Source organism: Amblyomma americanum, chromosome 1 (assembly GCF_052857255.1).
Source record: "Amblyomma americanum isolate KBUSLIRL-KWMA chromosome 1, ASM5285725v1, whole genome shotgun sequence".
NCBI classification, from domain to species: Eukaryota; Metazoa; Arthropoda; class Arachnida; order Ixodida; family Ixodidae; genus Amblyomma; species Amblyomma americanum.
This window is the reverse complement of record NC_135497.1, coordinates 402,524,572-402,543,047: the sequence shown is the minus strand read 5'-3', so window position 1 is coordinate 402,543,047 and position 18,476 is coordinate 402,524,572.

The following is an 18,476-nucleotide window of genomic DNA, read 5'->3' as shown; positions in this document are numbered from 1 at the left end:
AGCAGACTCATGAGTTAACATGTATTAGATATTCTGCACTGTGAACTAGCCGTGATTTAAATGCGGCAATGATTCCTGTTAGTAATCGTGTAATACCATGTTGTCACAACCTAAACTGAAATGGTTAGAGGAAGTGTTCAGTCACCCATTCATCACACAAATATTTATTGCAGACAAATTTCCGCACAGTCGGCAGGAAATAAAAAGAAATGACGCTCCTGAAGGTACATCTGCAGTGCACACCGATGTTTTCACACAAGTTACACAGTGCCGCCAGCCACTTGTAACCAGAGCACCCATCATCACAAAATGTACTGAATGGAGCACCAAGGCACAGAAGGATGGCGGCGTTGCTTTTGTCGCTGCAGAAAACAGTCCGACGGCTGTGCAGCCAAGATCGTGTCACATTGCACACACGGCAGTACTCAAGCATAGTGCCCGCACGAATGGTGATCAAAATGCAAATGGATATGTCGCAGAAATAACTGAACAGAACAGACAAGCACAAAGGGAAGACTGTTTAGATGGGTGCACTAATGCATGTTTAGCTTTGCAGTGTGCAAATGTAGGTAGATAGTGCTAGCTTGTGCAGTGGGCAGGTTAGCCCACCAAATGCTAATATTGTGTAAATCTGCCCGATATTGCTTGAAATAATTTAAGAAGTAAGGTCTCGATGACCACATTATGCATAAGAGAGCATTGTATTGGTTTGTCGAGGTGACCGAGTGACTGCGCACCGTTTTTAGTATGTAGTACACCTTAGTGGTCTGAAATGAGTGGCGAGCTTTGAAATGGTGTACCAGGTAGGAGCTCGAAGAGTTCGTCTTTTATAGCATGACTTCTGTAGTGACCACTTCGAAGGACAGTAAGTTGCACAGGCTTGTGGGGTGCAAGACAATTGCAGCCTTTCGTGGCATGAACAAAAATGAATCTTGAAATGCAGTGGATCGTGGCATGAGCTAAGAGTGTTAGTGTGGCCAGTGCAGAAGCAACCACAAATCAGAACAGTTGAGATGGTGGTGTGTTGGTGAGGAGCAAAAAGCCTGCAGTTTCTGCTTGAGATCAAGAGATTTAAAAATGCACTTTTAGTGCTGTGACACTGGACCTTCAAAAATAGTCCGAGAGAATAAAACAAGCGGCTGAGGTCTGAACTCATCCCTGGATTTTAATGAAGCTAGATTTGTGGCATATGGCATTACAATACCCAACCTGATGCTGCTCAGGAGATTTGAAAGAGACTTGGAAGACGATAATGCTAAGAACATGTGTAAATGTCCAAGGCTGTGGGCGGCTGTACAAGGATTTATAAGCGAGAGCACGTTACACTGTGCGCCTTATTTAATTCCGAGCAATGGAACAAGTATGCAGTGAATATTCCCTGCTCAGCAAGGCCTTACAAGTAGGCACAGTTTAGTTAAGCTGACAGTAAAGAATGTTGTGCACACTGTCTTCCTAACATTGAGAAGTGCGCTATTCAAGTGCATGTAAACGGACGGTCTGCAGAATTCAAACACTGGTATTAATTGAAAGATGAGAGGCCACAGTGTTACCAATCAAGAATTGTTAGACGAAACATTGAAGGGGAGGTTGTAATATATGTAATAAAAGGCTGAGGGCCAAAGGCAAGGCCTTGGGGAGGCCCGAGATTGCAGGAAAAAAGCAGGATGAGTAAGAATTAGTACGGGCAAATTACAGATGCCTGGCTGCCAACAAATGGATCCAGTTTGGAGTGATTAGATGCAAGTTAAAGCATGAGCGAATCAGCCTACACAGATGAGGGATCTTATCACATGCTTTTTCAAAACCCAGAAAAAAATTGAAGGGGAAGTTGCAGTCAAGGTGCAAGTGCATGTCAAGAAGAACGAGAGCACGCTGGCTACTACAGGGATGCTTTCTAAAGCCATGCCAATTTGGATGAAACAACTTAATGCGGCAAAACAATTAGCAGGTTAAGAGTACAAAATATAATTCGATTGCAGCACACAACAATGGCAGGAATAGGGCGACAGGTGCTGGGTGATCATTGGTAGGATGCATCTAGAGGCCAAAATGTGCTCAGGCAGGAAACTATCTGTATAGCATACAATAAATATATCTTTACACTGCTGGGTGACTGGCAGCCAATGGAGCTAGAGCTGCCACCTTGTGCAGTGGTGGTGTTTGTTCTTTCCATTATCTATGTACCTAATGCAGTGTTACCACCTCAACAAGGCTCATTTTGCAATGTGCTCTTTAAAAGCGCTGTCAGGTAAAGGCAAATATTTTTCTTCAACCACCAAACTCCTATGCCACAAAATGCATTCTTCTATCAGCTTTCAAAGTTTGCAAAGATTATTTTATTTCTTGTGTCACATAGTTAGGGTACACAAAAATTTATTGCTTCTGACATCATGAGAATTAAACAATTAGCCATAACTCCATCTCTACAGTCATGCCTCGGTAGTACAGTGCTCATGAATATGGACAGGAATTAGGGTCCTTTCTGGAGACCACACTTTTTCAATACATGTACGCCTCGCTACGACAGAAAGTCGCTGATCACACAGTAGACAGGGTGAAAATGCATATAGCCTATTGTTGCATGTATTGAGTTGAAAGCCTTTAATGGTTCATACTTGCAGCCATGACCTTGTCCGGTCTATGGTCAAGTCTGAAGTCATGTCACACCGATGACATCATCAGCGAAAAAAATCCTTGTGCACGGCAGGATTGGAACCACCAGCCTGCTAACGACTACGCTACTTCCTGCCAACGCATATGTAGTTCTTTTTTTCTCTGCCCACACTCATATATATCTAGTGTAAGGACGCTGGGCAGTGTTTGTGGAAAGGTGTCGAATCAGACAGATGCCCCCCAGTGTCTGCAGCATTTAAGATTCACAAACAATTATGTATTTAATTAACATCTTAACCACACATCAGTGACACAAGCAGCAGCACCGCACTAAAGGTTTTCGCCTCACCGCACTTTAGGTCAACAAAGTGCCCCCTGAATTTTCTCTTCTTGCGTTAATCTGCACAGCAGTGTGAACAAAATCTCAACTCTGCTAACGAGACAGTAATGTACAGCGCAAAGAGTGTTACAAATGTTTGGATATGAGTGGACAAGCCAAACACAGACTAAATCATATACATTTGTTGCACTAGGTTCTTCATACTGTCCTTACCTTAAACCCATAAACTGCCAGGCACACTGATTGCTCCTGCTCACATGCTTTCTGGTTGGCAAAGCACTTTTCTTTCTGGTATCAAAATCATGACCACAGCTTGGCCACTCACTACCTGGTACACACTACTCATTTCACAAAACAAATAAACCTGCTCAAAAAGAAAACAACAGAACCGCTTGCTTACTTTAAAACTTTTATGACCGTAGAGATGATTTCCTGCAGCCCACACTAAGTTCAAACACAGTGGACTGCGAGAGGAAGAATGCAATGCTCTGGTTTCAGGTGTGCACGTTAGGCAGGAACAGAACTTGGCTCCAGTGCAGAGCAGAGACTCTGAATGCTAACGGCCACACCCATTTCAGCCAATCCAAGCAAAAAAGAAATGGGTTCAAATTATATCTGGTGTCAGCCTCAACAGATCGACAGTTGCATCAGTACTGCAGGGCTCACAGGAATGACTGAGCATTGGTATTGCAGAGCCAACCACCATGCAACAGTGTATGGCACATTTAAAGAAATTAAAAAAGCCTTGTAACTGTTGTTTGAGAACATGTGCAGGAATAGTGCTGTCATGACCATGAAACAAACGTGATCAGATAAGTGTTGTAGGCAGCTTATCTGATAACTGCGGAATTTACGTATGAGCAAATCAATTTCGGCAAGTGGAAAATGCGAGGAGAGCTAAGCAAATCTCGGAAGCATACTACATTGCCGACACATAAGTTCTTGCAGGCCAACCAGTGCTGTCACTCAGCAGGCAAATAATCGTGTTCATAGGCAGTCACAGGCAAATGAAGGCAGCAGATAAACATGCAAATTTGCATGGACTACTTCTCTTGCTGAAGGCTTCGATAATGCCTCAACAAAAAAACTAATGCAGCTGATAGCAATAAGCACTGCTCCTAAACAACTGCTCGCCACTGGCAAAATCGAGTTGGCAAACAGGTCTCCAACAAAAGCAGCTTAAAGATCATCAGCATATTGTCAAGCATTTGTCTAGTATCGATTTCACACCACTCATTGTGCGCAACTTGCTCTGTAGTGGTCAGTTCTGACCGAGAACTACATTGTCACGAGTGGCTGCTTGCTTTGAGAAGCAAAAGCTGCTGCACAGGCGTGGCGTAATTGTGGCTATGATTCTTGAAAATATTTCGTTCATCTGGTGGTACTATGTTGTCACAACCTAAACCGAAAACTATTACTCTGGCTGAGCTCACCATCATGCACAGGAAGCTGTGTGCAGTCGCCATTTCATCACAGAGATATTTATGGCAGACACGGGTCCGCATAGCTGGCACACACACACGCATACAAAATGATGATGCACCCGAACTGACATTTGCACTGCGCACCGATTTTTTCACACAGGCTACATAATGCCGCTGGCACACTGTCGCAACCCGCGCACCCATAATCGTAAAATGTATGGTGCACCAAGACGCACAAGACTGGTGACGCTGCTGTTGTCGCAGCAGAAAACAGCCGTGCAGCCAAGATCGTGTCAAGTCGCACACACAGCAGTTTTCTGTGTAGCAGAAACAACGTCGTGTGCTCGCCTCGGTCGCGATCACTCCAACCATCGCAATGGACGCGACCAGCTGCACAGCACCAAGCTCATTTCAGCATTCAGAAAACGGCGTGCGTCACGAGTTTTTCGCAGATGAACGTATCTCTGACTAGTGGGGCTTCGTGAGATGTACCCGTCGGCTGCTATTGCAGCAGTGTTGCCATACAATGCCTCCTGGAGAACATGCCTGAAATGTTCGCTCGATTTCAATGGGCCCCGAGATCGCCACAAAGTTCCGCAGACTGGCCGCTAGGCGGTGCTAAAAGATGACCCTCAAAAACGGGCACAAAGACTCGCGACTGTAGCGTACGATGGCGGGAGAGGCGGCTAGCGGATCCGGAGGGCAACAGTCGCAGTTAGGAAGTGAAAGGTTAGAGTGCTGTAGGGTTCTGGTAGTCGGTGACTCGAACGTAGCGAGGGTTGAGGGGAGCGTTTTGACGACAGTGAAGGCGGACAGGCGGGTGCAGGTGGAGGTCCAGTCAGGGAAGTGCGTGGTAGATGCAATGGCCAAAGCCCAGGAGGTGGTGGCGGCAACATGGATGGCGAACACCTTGTCGTTATCCATGCTGGTCTCAACGATGCGCTGAAGGGGAGGAGCCAGAATCTCGAGAAGCAGTTAGAAGTGGAGATGCGTAGGCTTAGAGCGGCCTCTGAGAGTGAGCATGTGGCCATATGCACAATCCCAGAGGTCCAGAGGCAGGCTAGCGAAACGGAAAGGAGGGTCGTTGAGGCTAACCGTGTAATTAGGTTAATGAGTCGACGACTAAGATACGGGGTAATGGAAGTTAACAGGGAAGTGTACGAGGTCAGGCCCCACCCTTTTGCACAGGATGGCACTGACTACGGTGGTGCCACTGGCAAGAGGGTGGGTAGTAGGATAGGTCGCCAGGCAACAGCTTTTTTGGGGGACCCAGAGTTCTTAGGGAACCAGTGTAGAGAAGTACCAAGATCAAAGGGACGATGGAACCATAGGAGAAGAAATAGACACAAGCACCAGGGCAAAGTTAATTCAGATATATGTTTCATCAACATGCAAGGTGGCAGGAATAGTCTGAAATGGGAGGAAATAGAAGAACAGTTAAGGCAGGAGGAATCAATGGTATAAGGTTTAGTGAAAACGCATCTAATGGTGTCTTCGGCTGACGGCACTCGTGGAGTTTTCCATGCACTCGTGCGGTGCCCCACGTTCGGCTGAATGCCACTCGTGCAGTGCCTTACGTTCGGCTGGGACGAGCACGACACGAGTGCGCGCCACCGCGCCACCGTGGAGACTGACGGTGGAGCATGGTGCAATCCCGTCGTGCAGCTCGCGCTAGCAGACGTCGCGGGCGTATGATGCTGTTGGCGCAGACAATATCACTACACAGTGGCCGAGAGGAAGCATCGACGAAGAGGAAAAAACACGAAGCATCAGAAGTGGTCATATTTTAAAGAAATGTTGAATATATGTAGCGGCTGCAATGCATTTATTCGCGCTGCAATCATGCAGCCACAGGCCGGCGAGCGCTGTGCCTTGACCGTTTGAAAAAATTAAAGGTTCGTCAATATTTTTAGTGCGGCGAACGGCAAATGCGGTTCATCTCGCACGCCTGCACTTTATGACATCATAGTTTTTGTCAACGTGAGCATAGGTTAAAAGATATGTCAATACAGTGACAATGTGGGGAGCTGAGATTGGATTGAGAATCGTCGGCAGATATTTTCGGAAGTCACTCTAGCTGCTCTAAAGCGTATGCATCAAAGCCAGCAAGCATAACGCTGTGGTGTGTCTGACAAACTTGCACAAGCACAGTCGCAGTATTTCATGAGCATGGTCGTGGTTCCTGCATTGCCCACCGTCGCTATGAACGCCGGTCCTGTGCGCTGTTACTGAAGAGGTTGTTGCTAACTGTACAAATTGCTGACTGCACTCGTTGGCGTCGGCCGCTCGTAAAAATGGCCTCTGTGATTTGTAAAAGTCTCAGAGGCCACGGTGAACAGAGAGCAGAAAGGCCAACGGCACTCTGAGAATGTATTGCACGTTCGGCTGAGGTGCAAGTGGACGTGCCACTCGTGTAGTATTTGACGTCACTTCCTAAGCACCGGCACGGAGGTAGTGCGGCTCAGCCGAAGACATCATTAGAGACAGAGCAACCACCCTGTAACCCAGACTGCGCATGGGAATATTTCAATAGAACAGAGGGCAGCAGAGAGGGGTGAAATTGGGGCATTCATTCATAAAAGTATGAATTTTAAAAGGGTTAAACTGGGATGCAAGGAACATTTATGGCTAAAAGGAAAAGTGGCAGGGGAGCAAGCACTCCTTGGCTTTGTATGCCTGTGGACAGGAGCTAATGCCAAAGAGGAAAGCAGGAAAATGTTAGAATGTATTGCAAGTGACATTGATGAGCTACGAGGACAGGGCGAGATAATTATATTAGGCGACATGAACGCAAATATAGAAGACCTGGATGGGTACACAGATTCGACAGGAAGCATGCTGCAGGACATGTGTGACAGGCATGATTTAGTTGTATGCAACAGTACCGAGAAGTGTGAAGGGTGCATAACATGGGAGGCAGGAAGTCTGCACTCGACGATAGATTATGCACTAATGTCACAGAGGATGTATAATAGATTAGGGGTAATGAGCATAGATGAACATGGTTCCAGAAGTCTAGGTAGTGACCACAAACGTATCACATTGAGTTTCAGAAGAGAAACCAATGTAGGACTGAAGCGAGATGAACAATCAGAGGGGAATTTTTACTCAGAAAAGCAAGTGGAAGCAGCAGCCAAATTGAGAAAGTAATTTTTGAGGATAATGAAACAGAATGGACTTATACCAAATTAACTCGATTACTGGAGCTAGAGCTAGCTAAGGTGCGAGTAAAGCTAAAAGGGAAAAGACGCAAACCCAAGAGTTGGTGGGATGAGGAGGTCAAGAGGGCGACATAGAAACGTCAGGAAGCGTCCAGGGAACACATATATTCCAAGAAGAGGGGGAACCAGAAGTTGAAGTAGACAGAAAATGGGATACCTTCATAAAGTGTAGAAGGGAAGCATCCTATTTGATTAATGAGAAAATTAGAAAAAAGGGTGCCCAATGGATGTCAAAAGTAAATAAAAAGGATAGAAAAGCAGCTCAAAAATTATGGAAACATCTAAATGCAATGAGTAATAAGACTAGGCTAGAGCAAAGGTTTATTGTTACAGAACTAAGGTATTCGACTAGAAGGGGATGAAGCGATAAAACACATAGGAACAAGGATGACAGAAAAATCCATCCATACATACATCCAATTTCGGTTTCAATGGGTGGGAGACTGCGTTGTGCGGCGCCCGATCGTGCTGTTTCATCCTTATTTTCGGGCTTTCAGCAACAACTTTTATTTCGTTAATGACAAAAAAACATGTTTTTGAATGTCTCAAGGTGCAGCAAATGCTTAAGAAGTCTGACCTGACCTCCATATAATACTGAAAGAGGATCATTAGTTTAGATTTCGAAATCTGAAAGCGTGCTATGATCGCTGCTCCATCATGCCGTTAGGACCTTTTGTCTGCTGCATAATCAGTAACTTGTGAACGATTTACAACAAAAGGAACATGTTCGAAACATCCATATAGCAACAAGTGCTTGAAGTGGCTAGAAATGCAGCAAAATAAGTATTTACACTGCATGATGCATGGTTGTATATTTCACTGCTGCCAATGGCAAGAAACCAATAACTACTTCGGACAAGCAAAAAGGGAAAATAATCCATGAGATAGAATAAGGACTGGAGGAAGTCCGGAATTACCTGAGCTCTCAGCTGTAGTCAGGTGACCCGTGGGAAAGAAGGACTGCATGGCGCTCAATGGATGGAATCCGGAGACGATCGCGGTAACCTGCCTGGGGAGTCGCTGGCCCGCAGGGGGCACGTCCCTCATATTTAATGTTCTTAGAACATTGCGAAGCGCTCGTCTGTTGCAATCTTGCTGCGGAGCATTGCGAGAGATGTTTAGATCGGGTGGAGCAGGTATTGGAAGGCCCAGCCTGCGCTGTTTCTGGTCATTTTTCCGATGAGCTTTCGCTGAACGGTACCTCCTTGAATAACGTTGACAAATTTCAAATAAACCCATGCCCCTTTTCTCTATTCTTTCCGCAAGAAACACAGCTCACTATGTTCGTGTGTGATGCACACGCGTACAGTGACGTTGGGAGTAACACAGCAGGCCTGACTGATCGGATTTCTCCGAATGACAAGCACGTGCGTTAATGAAATGACAACTGAAACAAGGGGAGTATCAGACTTAGCGAGTGACTAGTGAATATTTAAAAAAAACTGCACTTGAAGGCACAGACACGTGCGCACTTTCAAGGAAAAATGGTATGCGACGGTGCGATGAAGGCGGGGGCAATCGTTTCTTACTGCAATTTTAAGAATCTTCGGGAAAAAGGTTTCTTGTTGTACATCTTCGCAACTGCGTTCTTGTCTGTTATGTCAAGTGCATGGTTTGTTAGCAACAGTTTAACTTCTTGCAGATATTATGCAGTAGTGCTTCCCTAACTGTGGCCGCTATCCTGTTCTCACAGGACAGGCAAACCCGCGATTTTATATTCATACTAGTTGTGAAGCAAGCATGTGTCCAGTGGCCTTTGAAGATGCGTTCGGTCTTTGAGCATGATATCGACGAACTTCTTGAGGCCATGTAACACTCTTCAGAGCACTGACGTCGGGTAAAAGAGTCCACCCCTGTCTTGGTGGGCAGTCAGACTGTCTACAGTAGCATTTCCTTGGCTGGAAATGCAAGCTACAAACTGCAGAATAATTTGACGTTGTGTTTGGCTGCCAGTTCTTTCTTCAAATTACCTTTAGCCGTCTCTCCCAAAGTTCTGAGTCGGCAGGAATTTCATGGAACGAAATGCCGGGCTTCTTGTTTCGCTGACTCGACATACAAAACGGAACGCAACAGCAATGCATTTTCGCTCGCTACTCCCTCCAGCAACTGCAGTCATCGACGCGTCAGTTGTCAAACGGTAACACTAAACACACCACACAAATAATATAAAGAACAGCGCACCAGAAGGCATACTTTTTCTGCAACGGCAGTCACAAGAAAATTTTGTGCTGCCTGCGTGTCGTCTGCTAGAGGGTCATCTGACAGCGCGCCATACGGTGGACGCGCGCTCAACGGCGGGCAGAAAAATCCCTGACGCTTCAGGCATGTTATTCAGGAGGCATTGCTACACTACAGTGTTGCCACACTACAGAAATCCCAGTGTTGCCAGGTCATAGTGTGGCCAGACTGCATCATTGCCCCCCCCCCCCCCCCCTTGCATTCTTGCCTCGCTCTCGCGCCATGCTCGTTCGAGCAGCGCTGTTTGGAGCGGCCATCCTCTGTTCGCCAAGCGAGAGAGCACGTCCGTGGCGGTTGTCTAATTGGTTTATTCAGAGGAAAGGAAATCGCCCAACTCGGGATGGCAACACTGGAGTCGAATTGCGGTTGAATTTCCGTTTGAATTGACAGTTTATTTCTCGATCGCTTTTGTGCCGTTTTTAAATAATGTTTATACTTGGAGTTCTTTAGAGGTTAGTAGCGTGGAATAGCAGGTGACGGGTTCGAAGTTTGAGTGGTTTTTGGTGCATCCAATCGGGCATTTCGGACCACCTATATTTCGGCGCAGCTCAAGAGGGCTCCGACGGCTATGGGCCGGCTTTCACAAGGGCAGGCGACCTTGATGTGAATCGGTTTACTACTGTTAGTGTGCGGTGCCTTCGTGTGTGCTGAAGTCCGTTAGCGACTAATTTGAACTGCCGATCCGCCTTTAAAGGAGTAGGGGTGCGGATGTGCGTGCGACAATATGTGTGTGAGCGCTGCGACGCGATGAGTTAGGAGTGAGATCGTCAGGAGTGCGTGAACGACACCCCCTTTTTCCCGCCACCACCTTTTTTTGCCATGGGGCGTCGTGGCCAGACGAAGGAGACCACTGAGGAAGACTCTGCGATCAAGGAGTGGGTCCAGTGTACGACATGCAAATCGTGGCTCGTTTTGGAGGGCACGCCGTACGACACCGTACACGAAGCTCAGGAAGACCCTGCTTTCAAGTGCCACCAATGCATAAGGATGAACGTTTTACGGGATGAGCTCAATACCTACGCGGCTAAAGAGAAGGAAAACTGGAAGCTGGAGATCGTCAACCTCAAGGCGCGGTTGGACGCCGAACTCACCGCGATGGAGGTAGAAAGAAGCGGCCTAAAGGCGGAGAGAAGAAAGAGGACTGCTCTGGAAGAACAAGTAGTTGAACTAAGGCAGACACTGAGCTAGCTGTGTTCGGGGACATCTCGTGTGCGGCTGCCAGCCGCTGTCGAACCAATGGCCGGGGAGTCGGTGGGCACCCTAAATGAGCAAAGGCCATGACAGCACGCACCAGAGCCATGCAGAAGTGGAAAAGAGAATACAAGTGAAAGTGAAGAGGAGAAGACCAGGAGCTTAGCTGATACTACCCAACCTGTCACAGGAGGAAGTATCCAAACAACAGCAAAGTAAATCCAGCAGCAGCGCCACCAAACACCTGAAGTACGAGGCTCAGAGTATAGACACAAAAAAAGGGAGAAACATGGGAGCCCACATGGACAGGAAAGGAAAGACCGAAGTGTTTTCCTATACGGGGATCACAACGCCTACCGTATGAAGCCCGCTATACTACAGGCTTCAAACTGGCACAAGAGAGTACACATCAGGACAGAGGCAGACGCAACCCTCCAAAAGGCCTGTGAGGCCCTCAATGATGCAACGGATGTCTGGCAGGTGCAGGAGGCCCTAGTGGTAATACATGCTGGGATAAATGATGCAAGAAAGGAGGATTGGCCAGCGGAGGATGCCTTTCAGAAAGTGAAACGCCACCTGGATACGTGGTTGCAGCGGGCTCCACAGCACCGCTTTAGTATACGGTCTCCCCCAGACGGCGACCACTCCTACTGGGCTTGCAGTGTGGAATGAAGGAACGAAAAACGCATGCAAGGACCTTGGACATCGAGTGGAGTTCATACCAACGACATGGGCGGTTGAGCAGCAACAGGACATGTTGTACACCGAGCGAGCAGCAAATGAACTTGGGCGGCGACTCGGGCGTAGAGCCTGCTCTTTTTTATGAATCCACCGTTGCAACAAAGGCAGAAGAGGGCCCACCCCAGGAGTACACCCTGCAACCCCCTTTATAGAGGTCCTGGGCCAGACATTGCAGCAAATGATGGGCTCACAAAACCGATTGAAAGGGAGGAACAGGTTCTGGGGGGGAAACCCCTAGAAGAACACAATGCAGAGCAGCACAGTGAACAGGGGGAAAGGGTGATGGTTGGAAGAGTAGGGCCTGTTGGGGATATAGGTGATGTTACTAAACTTCACACACAACGAAGAAAGAGAAGACAACGACGGAGCAGAGGCATAAGAAACAGACAAAGGATTTTCTACCTCAACATGCAAGGGGGCCGACGGGAGCAAAAGTGGGAAGAACTTTACAACAATCTACAGAAGCAAGAAATCACAGTCGCAGGGCTTGTCGAAACCCATCTACGCAATGAAGAAACCCCACCACAAAACAAAGACTATATATGGGAAGGCTTAAACCGCCTAGATGGACAAAGGAGGGGGGGGGTGGCCTAGGCTTTCTATACAGGGTCGGTTCCAATTGGGAGAGGATTCCAGGGAAATGTCAGGAACACATGTGGCTGACAGGAAATTTGGGCGCCCGCAAGACAGCACTGGGTCTGGTTTACTTGTGGACAGGACAGGGGGCCTATCAGAAAAACACTGATACTCTGAAGTGCCTAGAGACCGATATAGCTGCCATGAGCAATATGCCAGTTATTATCTTAGGGGACTTCAATGCCCACATCGAGGATCTAGATGGTGTGACGGACAGAATGGGCAGACTGCTCCTGGACTGGTCCCAAATACAAGGCTTAGTGGTTGTCAATACCACAGACAAGTGTAGGGGGAAGACAACTTGGACTATGCACAAGAACACCAGCAGCATAGACTACTGCTTAATAGCACATGCCTTTCTACCTCAGCTTCAAGAGATGGTGATAGATGAAGAAGGCTCCCAAAGCATTGGAAGCGACCACAACAGCTTTGTGCTGTCATTTGGAAGGGAGGGTCATACACATGTTGACAGGGCACACCCAGAACATCGAAATGATTTGACGACAGAAATTGACGACATTGTGGCACTGCTGGAGAGCGAGGCGGAGGGTGTAGATGTGCAATCATATGAAGACTGAACTCTGGGTAAAAAAGGCAATAACTGCAGTAAAAGCTAGCCGGCCAATCCAGAAGTACTGCAGAAGACATAGACCTAAAGCATGGTGGAACAAAGAGGTGTGCAATGCCCTAAAGCAACGTAAAGTCGCTTGTAGAGAGCTTCGACATGCCGCACTGCGGGGCACACCTGAAATAATAAATAGGCTGTGGGAGGCATACATTGAAGCGAAAAAGCATATGGCCGCTTTGGTACAACAGATGATGCTGGCAGTTAACAGAAAGCTCCTCCATGAAATCAAACCAGCTGGCAGAGATGGCCTAGCGAAATTCTGGCGATATATCCAGACACTTCAGCCAGTGGCTAAAGCTGACACGGTGACCCTGCGAGAACCAACCACAGGGGAGGAGTACGTGGAAGCAGCCTGCTTGGGCTACATTGAAACACATATGGCCCACCAGTTCCAATCCCTGATAGGCCAGGATAGTGCAGCACTACCACCCGCAAGCCCACCTGCCGGATCGGGATGTGACACAGTCACAGAGGGGGAGCTGAAGCGAGCACTGCGACTCATGGCGGGAAGCTCGGCAGCGGGGCTGGATGGCATACCACCATTACTAATAAAAAAGATGGAGAAAAGAACACGGGAACGGCTCAGGGACGCCTTGAGCGATGTAATGACCACAGGCACTGCTCCACCAGGGTGGCGGTGCTCAAGGATACGGCTGGTACTAAAGAGAGGAGGAGACAAGGCCCTCTTGAAGAGCTATAGACCCATTGCGGTAACATCTGCTTTGTATCGCTTTTTTTGCCACATACTGCGAACTCGCATACAGAGATGGGCGGAATGTGCTCAAATTCTGGGCGAACTGCAAAATGGCTTTCGACCCAATCGCCGACTGGAAGACAACCTTTTTGTTGTGACATCTTCAATTGAGATCGCCGCCAAAGAGAAGCGAGAGCTGGTACTGGGCTTTCTGGATATAGCCCAGGCATACGACTCAGTGGAGCACAATCGACTGTGGGAGGTCCTGGAGGCACAGGCTATCCCAGAACCGCTACTACACTTGGTGAAGGCTTTATACACTGAAACCCAGGCTGTGATCCACTGGGGGGCCTCAACCACCAGGCCAATCAGCGTGTCCAGGGGATTCCGTCAGGGCTGCCCTATGTCGCCGATCCTGTTCATGTTGTTTATCTCGGGGATGGAGCAGCGCCTTGTGGAGAGCGGAGTTGGGTTCAGCCTCACCTACATGGAGGATGGCGCCACTCGTACTCGCAGGCTACCAGCCCTCCTGTACGCAGACGATATAGTACTGCTTGCGGAAAATACGGGAGATCTCCAGAGCCTCCTAGACATATGCTCATCTGAGGGCGATGGCCTCGGGCTCCGTTTCAACGCCACGAAGTCTGTAGCAGTCAGGTTCCCGCCGGAGGCGTCCGAGGACAGTGGGCAAGAGACCCCACCCCTGCATCTTCAGAACAGCAGTGTCATTTGGTTGCCGTCCTACAGATACCTGGGAATAGAACCCTCGGCGGGCCAAAACTATGTGCAGGATTTCGAGAAGTAACTCCGGACAAAGGCAATCAGACAACGGGCTTTCCTGAGCTCACGCGCCTTATGGGCTTTCAACCGCTTTGAAGTCACCCGATCGCTATGGAAGGCGGTGGCGGTGTCAGGCCTTACCTTCGGCAACGCAGTCATCTGTTTATCCTCCGTGACTCGCCAAGGTTTAGAGACGCGGCAGAGAGAGGTGGGACGAATGGCCATGGGAGCTCACGGCAGTGTGCCGAACGAGGCGGTACAGGGTGATCTGGGGTGGTCCTCCTTTGAGGCACAGGAAGCCGTAGCCAAAGTGAGCTACGAGCGCCGTCTTAGCGAAATGCAGGACGGCCGCTGGGCGCGGGAAGTGTTCAAGTATGTCCACCTGAAGTGTGTCAACACCAAGTGGGCCCGTCAAACCAAGAGTCTGGCGGATAAATACGGAGTGGTACCCCCCCCCCCCCACTTAAGAGTTTCCAACCCAACGGACGGCAAAAGATCCAAGAACAAGTGCGATGCGAGGAGCAGCGTCGTTGGCAGCAGACGGCCCGCGAGAAGCCAGCCCTGGCCATTTACCAACAAGAAAAATCGAAGGTCGAAAAAGAGCCCCTATATGACAACACTAGGGGCAGTGGACTGTTGTGCGAAGCTAGGAGCGGTGTGCCTCGCACCCAATGTCTTCGAGAAAAGTACACGGAGGGTATGAGCACGACGCGTGAACTTTGCGTAGGCGCTGATGAAACCATCGAGCACATCGCGTTGGAATGTGCAGGCCTACACCCGTCGGTTTCGGATGCACAGCACAATAATTCCTCAGTAGGCCCCATGCCACCTGACGCGATCAGCGGATCCAACAGCCTCGGAACACTAGCGATGGCACTCGGTTTTCGCCAACCCGACGATCCACCGCAATGGAAGCTGGTTGAGCGAACCAAGCGACGTTTGGAAAATTGGTGGCGCACACGACACGGTCACGCTCCTTGATGGCTCAGGGGACCAAAACGTGCCATGAGCGTGTGTTAGGTGTTTTTTCTTTAACTTTTATTTTTTGTTACCTTCTTGGCTTGATCCGGTTTTTAGTGCCGTTGATCCCCCGATACAAAGGGATAGCCAGTATCATCATCATCACTTGTTCCACATGGGCTCCGTCGAAAACCTTCATCTGTAGAATCCCTTGCCCACGACCCGAAATTTTGGCAGAATCGTCAGCCGGATCACTCAGCGATCAAGAGGACGCCTCGATTTTGAAGGTGGGCCCACCCGTTCGATTTTTATTGGACTTTAAAGGGTCAGACCACGCCCGACCGCTAAGCATGCCGGTATTGTTAATCAACTCAGCGGCCTTCGGGCCCGAAATGACGGCAGACATGTCCCTTGATCGGCAAATCGAGGCAGTTGAAATGGACGCAGAGGTCAACAACATCCCCGCTGAAGAGGATTTAGTGCAGGAAGGCTGGTACATAGTCAAAAAAGATGGAAAAGTAGAACCTTAGCAGCACATGCAGCGAAAACCGGAAGTAGGTGCTGCCCCCTGGCGGGAGCGGCCGAACCATTTCAAACGCGCCGCGGGAAAGATAGCGGAGAAGTCAGTGGGAAAACAGTGCGTGCGCATCCCAGAGGGCGCCACTAGAGTAATTTTGCGACCGCAAGGGGGCCTCTGCCCTCTAACCAAGCTTGGGACAGCCAAACTGCTCTACTGCATTGGCAAGGAAACTGGCATTCCGTATGGTGACGTCAAGAGAGACATTCTCTCCCTCAACGAAGCTCAGCAGACCCTGCTAATTGCTACCGAAGATGGAGAGAGGGCAGTAAAACACCAGAAAATCACATCCATCATCACGGAGGAGGGAACCAAGACTGAGATCAAGGCGCACATGACAAACCCCGAGCGGAGAGGGAAAGGGGTGATACATAACGTTCACCTGAGCATCTCCGACGAGGAGTTAGTCGAAGACCTGGAGCAGAACGCAAGCCAAGGAATCTACCCAAAGGTAGTTGCAGTCAGGAGACTGAGCCCCAAATAAACGACGATTCTTCTCGTCTTTCAAGAAGAGCGCGTCCCAGGGACAATAAAGCTCTTCAGCTTTTACGAAAGATGTTTTCCTTACAAGAAGAGATACGAGGTAAGTTATCAGTGCGGAGAGCTCGGACACCGAGTGGACGTCTGCCCGAATCCCAACACAATCCGGAGATGCAGAAACTGCGGAGAAAGAGACCCTAAGAAGAATGATAGCTGCAAAGAAACCCGATGCATCCTATGTGGCAAGGAGCACCCACTTGGAGACAAGAAATGCAAGGCCATGTTCAGAACCCCATACGAAGTCAAGAAGAAGAATATTGGGAGAAGAAGCTTGCAGGTGAAGCGCTAGCGAAAGAAAGAGAACATGATCTCGTACTGATTCTCAAGACCCCCTCGCAGAAAGATCGAGAAGCAGAAGCAAATCCCAATCCCGCTTCCAACCCCTCTCGTCCCCCTCCTCTTCCACTAATTTCAGATCTCACTCGAGATCAACATCCAGAGGGAGAACGATGGGCCAGGCCAACCCTCCTGGAGACAAGACCAAGAGAGCGGCGGACGACCCATGGTGCCTCAAGAAGAAAGCAGAAGTCGACAAGAAGGTGAGCTTTGATAGGAGGGATTCCTAACCTGCACAATACAAGCAAACATTAGAAAAAGAAAATCACGAACTTAGAGCGACAGTTAAAGAGCTTAAAGACGTCGCTCAGTCTCTTGGGCAGGAGATGCAGACGCTTAGACAGGAGATTCACACTCCTAAAAACACCACAACACCCACCACCACACCACGTAAAGAAGCACCGGAACCCTCCCCCACTATTCAACACTCTCCCCGGCAACAAGCTGACAGTCCTGAAGGGAAAGACCCCATTCAATCACCACCCACCAAGCGTAGGTGCGCGGAGAGACCAGAAGACAAGTTTGTCGCGAATGAACAATTCGAGGCAACATTGAGAGACAAACAACAGAATAGACAGCATGGAAAACATCATCGTCGAGATGAAGCAAGCCATGGAAGCCATCTTCACGCAAGTGCAGTGCTTGACAAGTGAGTTCAAAAACTTTCGAGAAAGACGACATAGGATACTTCATAGCAGACCACAATGGACAGTCACAACAAAAGTAAACTACCCTGCGCCAAGAGAAACACTCGAATCCCCACTACGATTCTGCAATGGAATTGTAGGGGTTACAAGAGCAAGAAATCACTCTTACAGCAATACATAGATGAAGAAGAAACCTTCCCCTTAGCTATAACACTCCAAGGCACGGGCACAGACTCCGTAAACCAGATGAACTATCAAGCCTACATCAGTGAAAGGGGCGACAAATCCAGAGTAGCCGTTCTCGTCAAGAAGAACGTCGCGATCATCCAGCATGAAACTACCCCCAAGGACATTGAAGTGGTGCTAGTAGAAATCATCACGGGTGACAAGAATGATCCAAGCATCTTTATTCTCAACACATACAGCACACCAAAGCAGAAGATCCGCTTCAGATCTCTCTTCAAAAACGCCTTCAAAGCAGCCGGCAAAGCCCCCTGATCATTACAGGGGATTTCAACGCTGCGCATCAAGAGTGGGTATACAATAGGCAAGACCAGAAAGGTAGACAGCTGTGGGAGGACGCACAGAAACTCACGCTCACCCTTCACACAGACCCAAGCTCTCCCACAAGAATCGGCAACAGTGTCTCAACAGGCACGTCGCCAGATCTCACCATCACCAAAAATCTGGCAGACCTCAGATGGGAAAACACCACTCACAACCTGGGTAGTGACCACTGTATCCTAAAGCACACGATCCCACACGGCAAGAAATTGGGGCAAAAAAGAGGAAACATCACAGCGTCTCACAGACTGGCATCAATTCAGGGAAGAAAGAACTCAAGCCTCATCGCCCGGGGCAATTGCAGACATCGAAAAATGGGCCAAACAAATCCGCACGCACGTCAAAA